The sequence below is a fragment of the Eptesicus fuscus genome, chromosome 6 (assembly GCF_027574615.1).
Source record: "Eptesicus fuscus isolate TK198812 chromosome 6, DD_ASM_mEF_20220401, whole genome shotgun sequence".
NCBI classification, from domain to species: domain Eukaryota; kingdom Metazoa; phylum Chordata; class Mammalia; order Chiroptera; family Vespertilionidae; genus Eptesicus; species Eptesicus fuscus.
In genome coordinates this window covers 15,802,384-15,810,661 of record NC_072478.1, presented here as the reverse complement: position 1 = coordinate 15,810,661, position 8,278 = coordinate 15,802,384, and the positions used below count along the sequence as shown (strand labels likewise).

General features: G+C 49.3%; 1 non-coding gene across 1 annotated transcript; it reads left to right on the top strand.

Annotated features, from left to right (window-relative positions):
* The first annotated feature begins 8,171 nt into the window (after positions 1–8,171).
* On the top strand, positions 8,172–8,278 carry LOC114228032 (U6 spliceosomal RNA). The gene has a single exon (XR_003614116.1). It is a non-coding gene; the product is annotated as a U6 spliceosomal RNA (small nuclear RNA).

Here is an 8,278-nt window from a genome sequence, read left to right as displayed (position 1 = left end):
TAGCATATAGCTGAGGGTCATTTCTGCGAGCCATAGCGGCTGTATGTATGGAAAAGACACATTGATCTAAGGAGGCCTCATTCTCCATTCACTTCCCTGAGAATGGGAAAACTGGTTTAACTGCAGGATAGTATTAAACCTAAAGGTGCCATCAACTGACCAAACCTCTCCATTGTCCACTTTATAGTGGGGCCAGGCTATGTGGCTAAAGAAGCTTGAGGGATTCAGGGCCAAATTTCACCCAAAGGGATATCTCCAGGAACTGTGGGCTTGTCCCCCATCTAAGGAGAGACAGATACAAATTCCCAGCTGGAAGGTAGCGGCATCCCAGCTAGCCTCTGGCTGTCCTGGGCCATCATCCTGTGGTCTGAGCACCACGGTAGCACAGGTGCCTTTCCACCTGGGGAATACCTGGGGCATGGAGGTTGACCTTGTATACTACCATCCACCTGGTCTACCTTGAGGGTTGACTTACCAAAAGCCCTATGATGGCCAGTCACAGGGAGGGTGGACTCCCTCTGCTCAGTCAGGTGGGCTCCAGTCCACAGGGATCTCCTGGCACCCAGGTGCCACCCGGCGGAGAGTCATACCCCATATCCTGAGAGCAGACGAACCAACGGTTGTGGAGACGGCGAGGCACTGGAACCATGGACTTACTCCGCTCAGACAAATGGACTCCACTCTATGGAACCAATCCCAAGAGAGGCGTCCCTGCTTGCCTGCCTCCGGACTTAGCCAGCCTTACCTCCGTAGCCCGGGACGGAAAACGCTTCCTACAACTTTAGTTTCCAATTGTGGGGCTCATGACCTGCTGCCCTGCCTTCCATGTTCCCAAAAGCCCTGACCCCTTAGGAGGCCTAGGAGAGCAGCCATCCCTTAGAGAGAGTCCCTGTTACGGTAAGGGCATGCTTTCTGAAAGAGAAGGGACAGAGAAGTGTGTGGGAAAGAGTGTGTCATCCTGTCCGCCAGAGTTGAGATCCTCCGCACGGAGTGGCCTAGTTCTGTGGAAAACCCCTTAGCAAGGCGCAGCACCAGCATTTCATACGAACTCAATTTGTACGAAGTGTAAATAGAGCAATATAGAAATATACAAAACAGTTCCCTTTACATGCAGAATTTTAAACAATACAGATAATGCGACGACTCATCAAGAGCTATCCATTTCAAGGTGCAGTGATTTGAAAGCTGTGCTCTCACCAAGGCCCTGCAGTAGCACTCTGATGCGTGAGCAGAAACCCCAGCCATCCGACCCCGGTGCCAGGCGGTAACTTAGCAGTTGTTTACTGAGCACCTATTATGTCCCACACACCACTCTAGTGTCACAAAGACACAGACAGACAAGTTTCTGACCCAGGTGGCAGTTAAGATGGAGGGAGTGAGACACACGGAATACACACACCAACAAGAAAACCATCAGCCATGGCTGGTGCTTTGTGACGACTTCAACCAGAATGATGACGAGAAGTTTATTGGAATTTATATCTCTCTGAGGTGACACCAAAGCCAGGACTGGAATGACAAGGAGAAGTCAGGCAGGAAAAGGGCTGGAGAGAGGAATAATTTAGGCAGAAGGGACAGCCAGTGCAAAGGCCCCGAGTGAGAGCACACGTGGCTCTTTAAGAAACCAGGATGGCCGAAACCGGTTTGGCTCAGTGGATTGAGTGTTGGCCTGCGGACTGAAAGGTCCCAGGTTCGATTCCGGTCAAGGGCATGTACCTTGTTTGCGGGCACATCCCCAGTAGGGGGTGTGCAGGAGGCAGCTGATTGATGTTTCTCTCTCATCGATGTTTCTAACTCTCTATCCCTCTCTCTTCCTCTCTGTAAAAAAATCAATAAAATTTATTTATTTATTTTTTTTTAAAAATATTTTTATTGATTTCAGAGAGGAAGGGAGAGGGAGAGAGAGACAGAAACATCAATGATGAGAGAGAATCATTGATCGGCTGCCTCCCGCACGCCCCCTACTGGGGATCGAGCCTACAACCCAGGCACATGCCCCTGGCTGGAATCGAACCCGGGACCCTTCAGTCTGCAGGCCGACGCTCTATCCACTGAGCCAAACCAGCCAGGGCAATAAAATTTATTAAAAAAAAAGAAAAAGAAAAAAAAAAGAAACCAGGATGCTGTGAGGGAAGAGGTGAGTGAGAGAGCCAGGCGGCAAAGTCAGAGAAACAAGCGGGGCGGACTCTGGCTCTTGTTTGCCTGCAGTGGGAACTGCGTTTGGCAGGAGAATGACCTCCGAAGGTGTCGGGGTGCTCTCCTCGGAAACAGGAAGAAGCTCTCTTAAAGGGGAAGCAAGGCAGAGGTGACTAAGGCGAAGGGTCTTGAGACGGGGAAGTCACCTCGAGTTATGCAAATGGACCCGAATCTAACCATGCTCTCGGCCTTAAAAAGTGCACAAGCTCTCCCAGCGGTGGTTAGAGAAACAGATGTGACGACTGTTTCTTCTGATCCAAGACAAATGCCTTAGAAAGGTCAGCGTACTTTGAGAAGGAACAAGGAGCACAACAAACTGCATGCTCCCTCCTTGCTTTGGCAAGGAGTTCAAGGCCATGCTTGACTGAGCGGCAGCGAAGGCAGCCACCCTACCCCGGTGAGTCCCCCTTCGGAGGTCATGCCTTCCCCTCAGGCCAGATGGAACTACCCTGCGTGCTTTCTCGCTCTGCCTTCCCCGCACAGATCGCGGTCACCTCCGAGGGGCATGCTCCTGAGCGCCAGCCTGGCTCGTTGGGATTCCAGGGTCGTTTCATCCTTCACGCTCCGCAGGCTCTCGTCTTGCGGTCGGGTGGCCTTCCTTGCCCTAGTCCAGTGGTCGGCAAACTGCGGCTCGCGAGCCACATGCGGCTCTTTGGCCCCTTGAGTGTGGCTCTTCCACAAAATACCACGGCCTGGGCGAGTCTATTTTGAAGAAGTGGCGTTAGAAGAAGTTTAAGTTTAAAAAATGTGGCTCTCAAAAGAAATTTCCATCGTTGTACTGTTGACATTTGGCGCTGCTGACTAATGAGTTTGCCGCCCTGGTTAATGCCTCCTCGCCCTCTCGCTGCTCCTCCGGAGACGCAGGCCAACGGTACGATCGAGCACTTGAAGCAGGAAGTGATGCCATATTCTCGTGAGCTCCCAGAGGAGAGAGGAGGCTGCAGGGCAGTAGCAGAGTTTAAGAGAATTAAGCCACATCTCCACCCAACCACCCTCGAACTGTCTGACCTCAGGCCAGTTCTTACTCACTCAGGACCAGTTCCTCAGGAAGAGGCTCCCTGAGAAACCACTCACTTCCGAGGATTTTGGGGAGGTTTGTGTTCAGACGGAGGCACTCAGTAACGGTCCCTTAGATGAATGAGTGTTACCTGCTCACTGGTGAAACTTTTCTGAAACGTTCTACGAAGCCACGTCACAAAGGGTTTTACTGCGATTCTAGATTTCAGATAGTTTCAGGAAGCTGTTTTAAAACCACAAACATTAAACTCCAAGGCCTCTAGGACATCAAGGCTCCTTTGGCACTAGGCCAAGCCAAGATAAGCGTGTTAACCTGAGTCCAGCTGAAACCTGCCAGCAGGCCTGGAGCAAAGACGGCGGGCACTGAGTTGACGAGTGTCTAAGGCAGCTCTTAAGAATGATGAAACAACCAGAGGCGGTCGGACCTGCATCACCACCATTTGTCCACCACCCAGAACTGTAATGTCAGTGCCGACATGTACACGTAAGGAACTGTTCGACATTGAAACTGGGACTCAAAAGAACTGTTGGCCCAGAAGGAAACTCACTACAGACCGATTCATTTGCCTCTCAGCATAACCCTTATGGCTTGTCTCATTTTCGGTTCTTATAAGTGTATTTCTTGTATCACGTGATCTCACGTATCTAGGGGAAATAATGAACAACATAGACTGAGGAACAAGAACAGACCCGGTGACGGGAAGCATTGCTCGGACTGTCGAGCCTCGGAGGGAAGGCAGGGGAGGGTGGGGGGAAGGGGGAGAGATCAACCAAAGGACTTGTGTGCATGCATATAAGCCTGGCCGGTGGTCATGGACAACAGGGGGAGGGGTTTGGGATGGGAATAGGGGGATGAGGACAATTATGTGATACCATAATCAATAAAGAAATTAAAAAAAAAAAAGAATGATGAAACAGAAAATTTCACCACTGGCAGTCTACTTCCCATGTTTGGGCTAATAGAGTCTCTCATGCTAACACTATCTGGCTTTGGGGAATTCCACACCATACATTCCTCCTCTGACCCCGTGGATGCCTTGAATGGACATGCTGAAAGCAGAGGCTGACATGCATGAGTGTGCATACTTCTGAAGGTCTACGGCCCCTGATGTAGGATTCCGGAAGTATCGAGAGCAGGGGCACATGGTTGGTGGACAGTTTATGCCTTGCCTTTTGGGTACGTTGTAAGGATAGTACACATTACATCACCTCCCTTTAATAATTGTTAGACTTTAATCCATGTTATAAGCAAAGTTAATCTGCAGAAATACTGGACAAATCAAGAAAGTCATGCGGGTGAAGTCAGGGGAATAACTGTCATTTTGGCACATCAGCATCAAGCCGGTGAATATTCTATTGAGATCCTCCCCCGGGCCTCGCCTGAACGCCCAGTCTTTAAAACCTTTAGGAGGGCCGAAGCCGGTTTGGCTCAGTGGATAGAGCGTCGGCCTGCGGACTGAAGGGTCCCAGGTTCGATTCCGGTCAAGGGCATGTACCTTGGTTGCGGGCACATCCCCAGTGGGGGGTATGCAGGAGGCAGCTGATCGATGTTTCTCTCTCATAGATGTTTCTAACTCTCTATCCCTCTCCCTTCCTCTCTGTAAAAAATCAATAAAATATATTAAAAAAAAAAAAAAAAAACCTTTAGGAGGAAGCACCCGGCACGCTCCCTCTCCCAGCACACTGGCCCCTTCCCTCCCCCGCTCCCCCTCCCAGGCCCCTTACCTTTGCCTTTCTCTCTCCTAAGCTGCGGGGGTCCTTCTTCTGCTTCTGTAACTTACTTCCTGAGCCCACACAGCCCAGCTCAGCTGGCTCACTTCTACCTCTGTAACTTTCTAACCAAACTTTCTCTTATCATTTGGAAAAAAAAAAAAAAAAAAAGTCACGCAAATTTCTACCGGTAGAAGACACTTAAGAAGTATGTGTAAAAAACCAAAAAACTTCAGCGAGTTTTCTTCCTCAGAAATGCTATGAAGGCTATAATTGTAATACCTATTATATTGTCTAAAAGCCAATTTCTAAATATAATATTATTAGTTTCAGGCACCCCACCCCATATACCATATTACTCCTAAAACATGTAAGACAGTGACTCTTCTCTATCATACTTTTATTCACTATATGTAAAGATTTCTTTTTTTGCCCCCAAATCCTTAATACCTTTCCCCAAATGTCGTTTTCTATTATACTCAAGTTCTACAAATGAACACAAATTTGAGTTGACACAACCTGGAACTTTTTTTTTTAACCTGGAACCTTTAAAACCTGATTTTCTTAGATGGAAAAATGTAAACAGACCCCAAAACCATAGGGCCCCATGGCCCCAGGCCAAGTGTTTCCTTTAGAGGAAAAAACGCCACAAAACTATTTTCTGAGTAAGTAGGCAAAACAATGCCACTAGGTGACCCTTGTGATTAATTTAAAGTCCATGATGTCTACAAATCAAACTCAGGCTCAGAAATAATTTCCCTTTTGTCAGATTAACCATCTCCCAGGTAAACGGATTTACGGAAACTGAAATAAATGGGACTTGCCCATCTCCACTCTTGAGAGCCTGACCTCCAAGTGTGGTCTGGGATCAGCCGGGTGGTACCCCTCGGGGCTTGTTAGAAATGTGGCCTCACGCGCCCCTGGGTCCGGGTGAGGCCGTGCACCCCTGGATCCAGGTGAGGCTGGGTCCCGGGTCCGGGTGAGACCACACCCCTGGGTCCGGCAGAGGCCACGCGCCCCTGGGTCCGGGAGAGACCAAACCAGAGGGAGTCGGACCTGCATTACCACCATTTGCCCACCATCCAGAGCTGAAAAGTCAGTGCCGACATGTACACATAAGGAACTGGTGGACATTGAAATTGGGTCTCAAAAGAACTGTTGGTCCAGAAAGAAACTCACTACAGACTGATTCATTTGCCTGTCAGCATAACTATTATTGCTCGTCTCACATTAGGTTCTTATAAGTATATTTCTAGTAACACATGATCTCACTCATCTAGGGGAAATGATGAACAACATAGACTGATGAACAAGAACAGAACCAGAAACAAGGAGGCATCGATCGGACTGTCGGGCCTCAGAGGGAGGGTAGAGGAGGGTGGGGGTAGGGGGAGAGATCAACCAAGGGACTTGTGTGCATGCATACGAGCCTAACCAATGGTTAAGGACAACAGGGGGGTGGGGGCATCCGTGGGGAGGGGTGTGGGATGGGAATGAAGGGATGAGGATAAATATGTGACACCTTAATCAATAAAGAAATTAAAAAAAAAAAAAAGAGCCGAAACCGGTTTGTCTCAGTGGATAGAGCGTCGGCCTGTGGACTGAAAGGTCCCAGGTTCGATTCAGGTCAAGGGCATGTACCTTGGTTGCGGGCACATCCCCAGTAGGGAGTGTGCAGGAGGCAGCTGATCGATGTTTCTCTCTCATCGATGTTTCTAACTCTCCCTCTCTCTTCCTCTCTGTAAAAAATCTATAAAATATATTTTAAAAAATAAAAATAAAAATCTTAAAGACACAAATTAACCTAATAAACACTACACTTATTAATAAATAAAAAAAGAAAGAAATGTGGCCTCTTGCTCCCAAAGACCTGCTGTGGCACAACCTGCACCGCAGTAAGATTCCCACAGAGGCTGCAGTAAGATTCCCTCAGCAGCTGTGTTCTCGAATGCCACTCACCGTCCAGGAGCCTTTTCTGCGAAGATGGAAATGTCCTCCATCTGAGGTAATACGGTAGCCACTAGCCACGCATGGCTACGGAGCACCTGAAATGGAACTGTGCAATTGAGGAACCGAATGTTTAATATATTTCATTTTGATTCATTTTCATTTAAAAAGATACATGGTGAGCGGCTACCACATTAAACAGTGCAACTCGAGTGCAGTGGTCGGCAAACCGCAGCTCGCGAGCCACATGCGACCGACACCCCCACTTCTTCTAACGCCGCTTCTTCAAAATAGACTCGCCCAGGCCGAAAACCGACTTCTGCGCATGGGCCACGAAGTTTCCTTCGCGCTGTACGTGCGCTCCCGCACGCATTATTTTGTGGAAGGGCCACACTCAAGGGGCCAAAGAGCCGCATGTGGCTCTCGAGCCGCGGTTTGCCGACCACTGCTCTAGTGTATCTGTGTGCACCTGCAGGCAAAGGGTCAAGAAGTCACCACTCCAGCCAAATCTGCCAACCCAGCCGCACAGCCCACCTGTCCTGCTACCGTGCAGAACGACTTGAAGAAGGCTCAGTCCTCTTCAGCTGCTCCTACCAGGACATCCGTATGGAGCCTGGGTCTGCAAAATGACGCTGCTGACCATTCTGCTTCCTTTTTGTTTGTTTGTTTTTTGTTTTTTTTAGAGAGAGAGAGTGGAAGGGAGGGGGAGAGACAGAAACATCGATGTCGATTGGTTGCCTCCCACACCTGCCCCGAATGGGGCTGGGGATGGAGCCTGTAACCAAGGTACATGCCTGTGACCGGAATCGAACCTGGGATCCTTCAGTCCGCAGGCCGACACTCTATCCACTGAGCTAACCCAGCTAGGGCTCTGCTTCCTTGTTTGAGCTGGTTTCCAAAACTCACCCCTCAGCCATTCCTAACTTTAGAGTTTTCATACCGACTCCTTAGGAATCTCACTACTAGACAAAAAGGAGGCCAGGCTTGAGGCTCCCTGAGAGTGTAGTAAACTGGCAGGCTGCTGAGGGAATGGGGGAGGGCCCAGAGCTTGCTACACATTTTCAAAAGGGTCCATGACTTGCCCTAGCTGGTTTGGCTCAGTGGATAGAGCATCAGCCCGTTGACTGAAGGGTTGTGGGTTCGATTCCAAGCAAGGGCACATACCTCGGTTGCAGGCCCTGGCCCTCGTCAGAGCGCATGCGGGAGGCAACCAATTGATTGTGTCTCCTCTCACATTGATGTTTCTCTCTCTCTTTCTGTCTCTCCCCCTTCCTTCCACTCTCTCTAAAAATCAATGGAAAGTGCTCGCTTCGGCAGCACATATACTAAAATTGGAACGATACAGAGAAGATTAGCATGGCCCCTGCGCAAGGATGACACGCAAATTCGTGAAGCGTTCCATATTTTT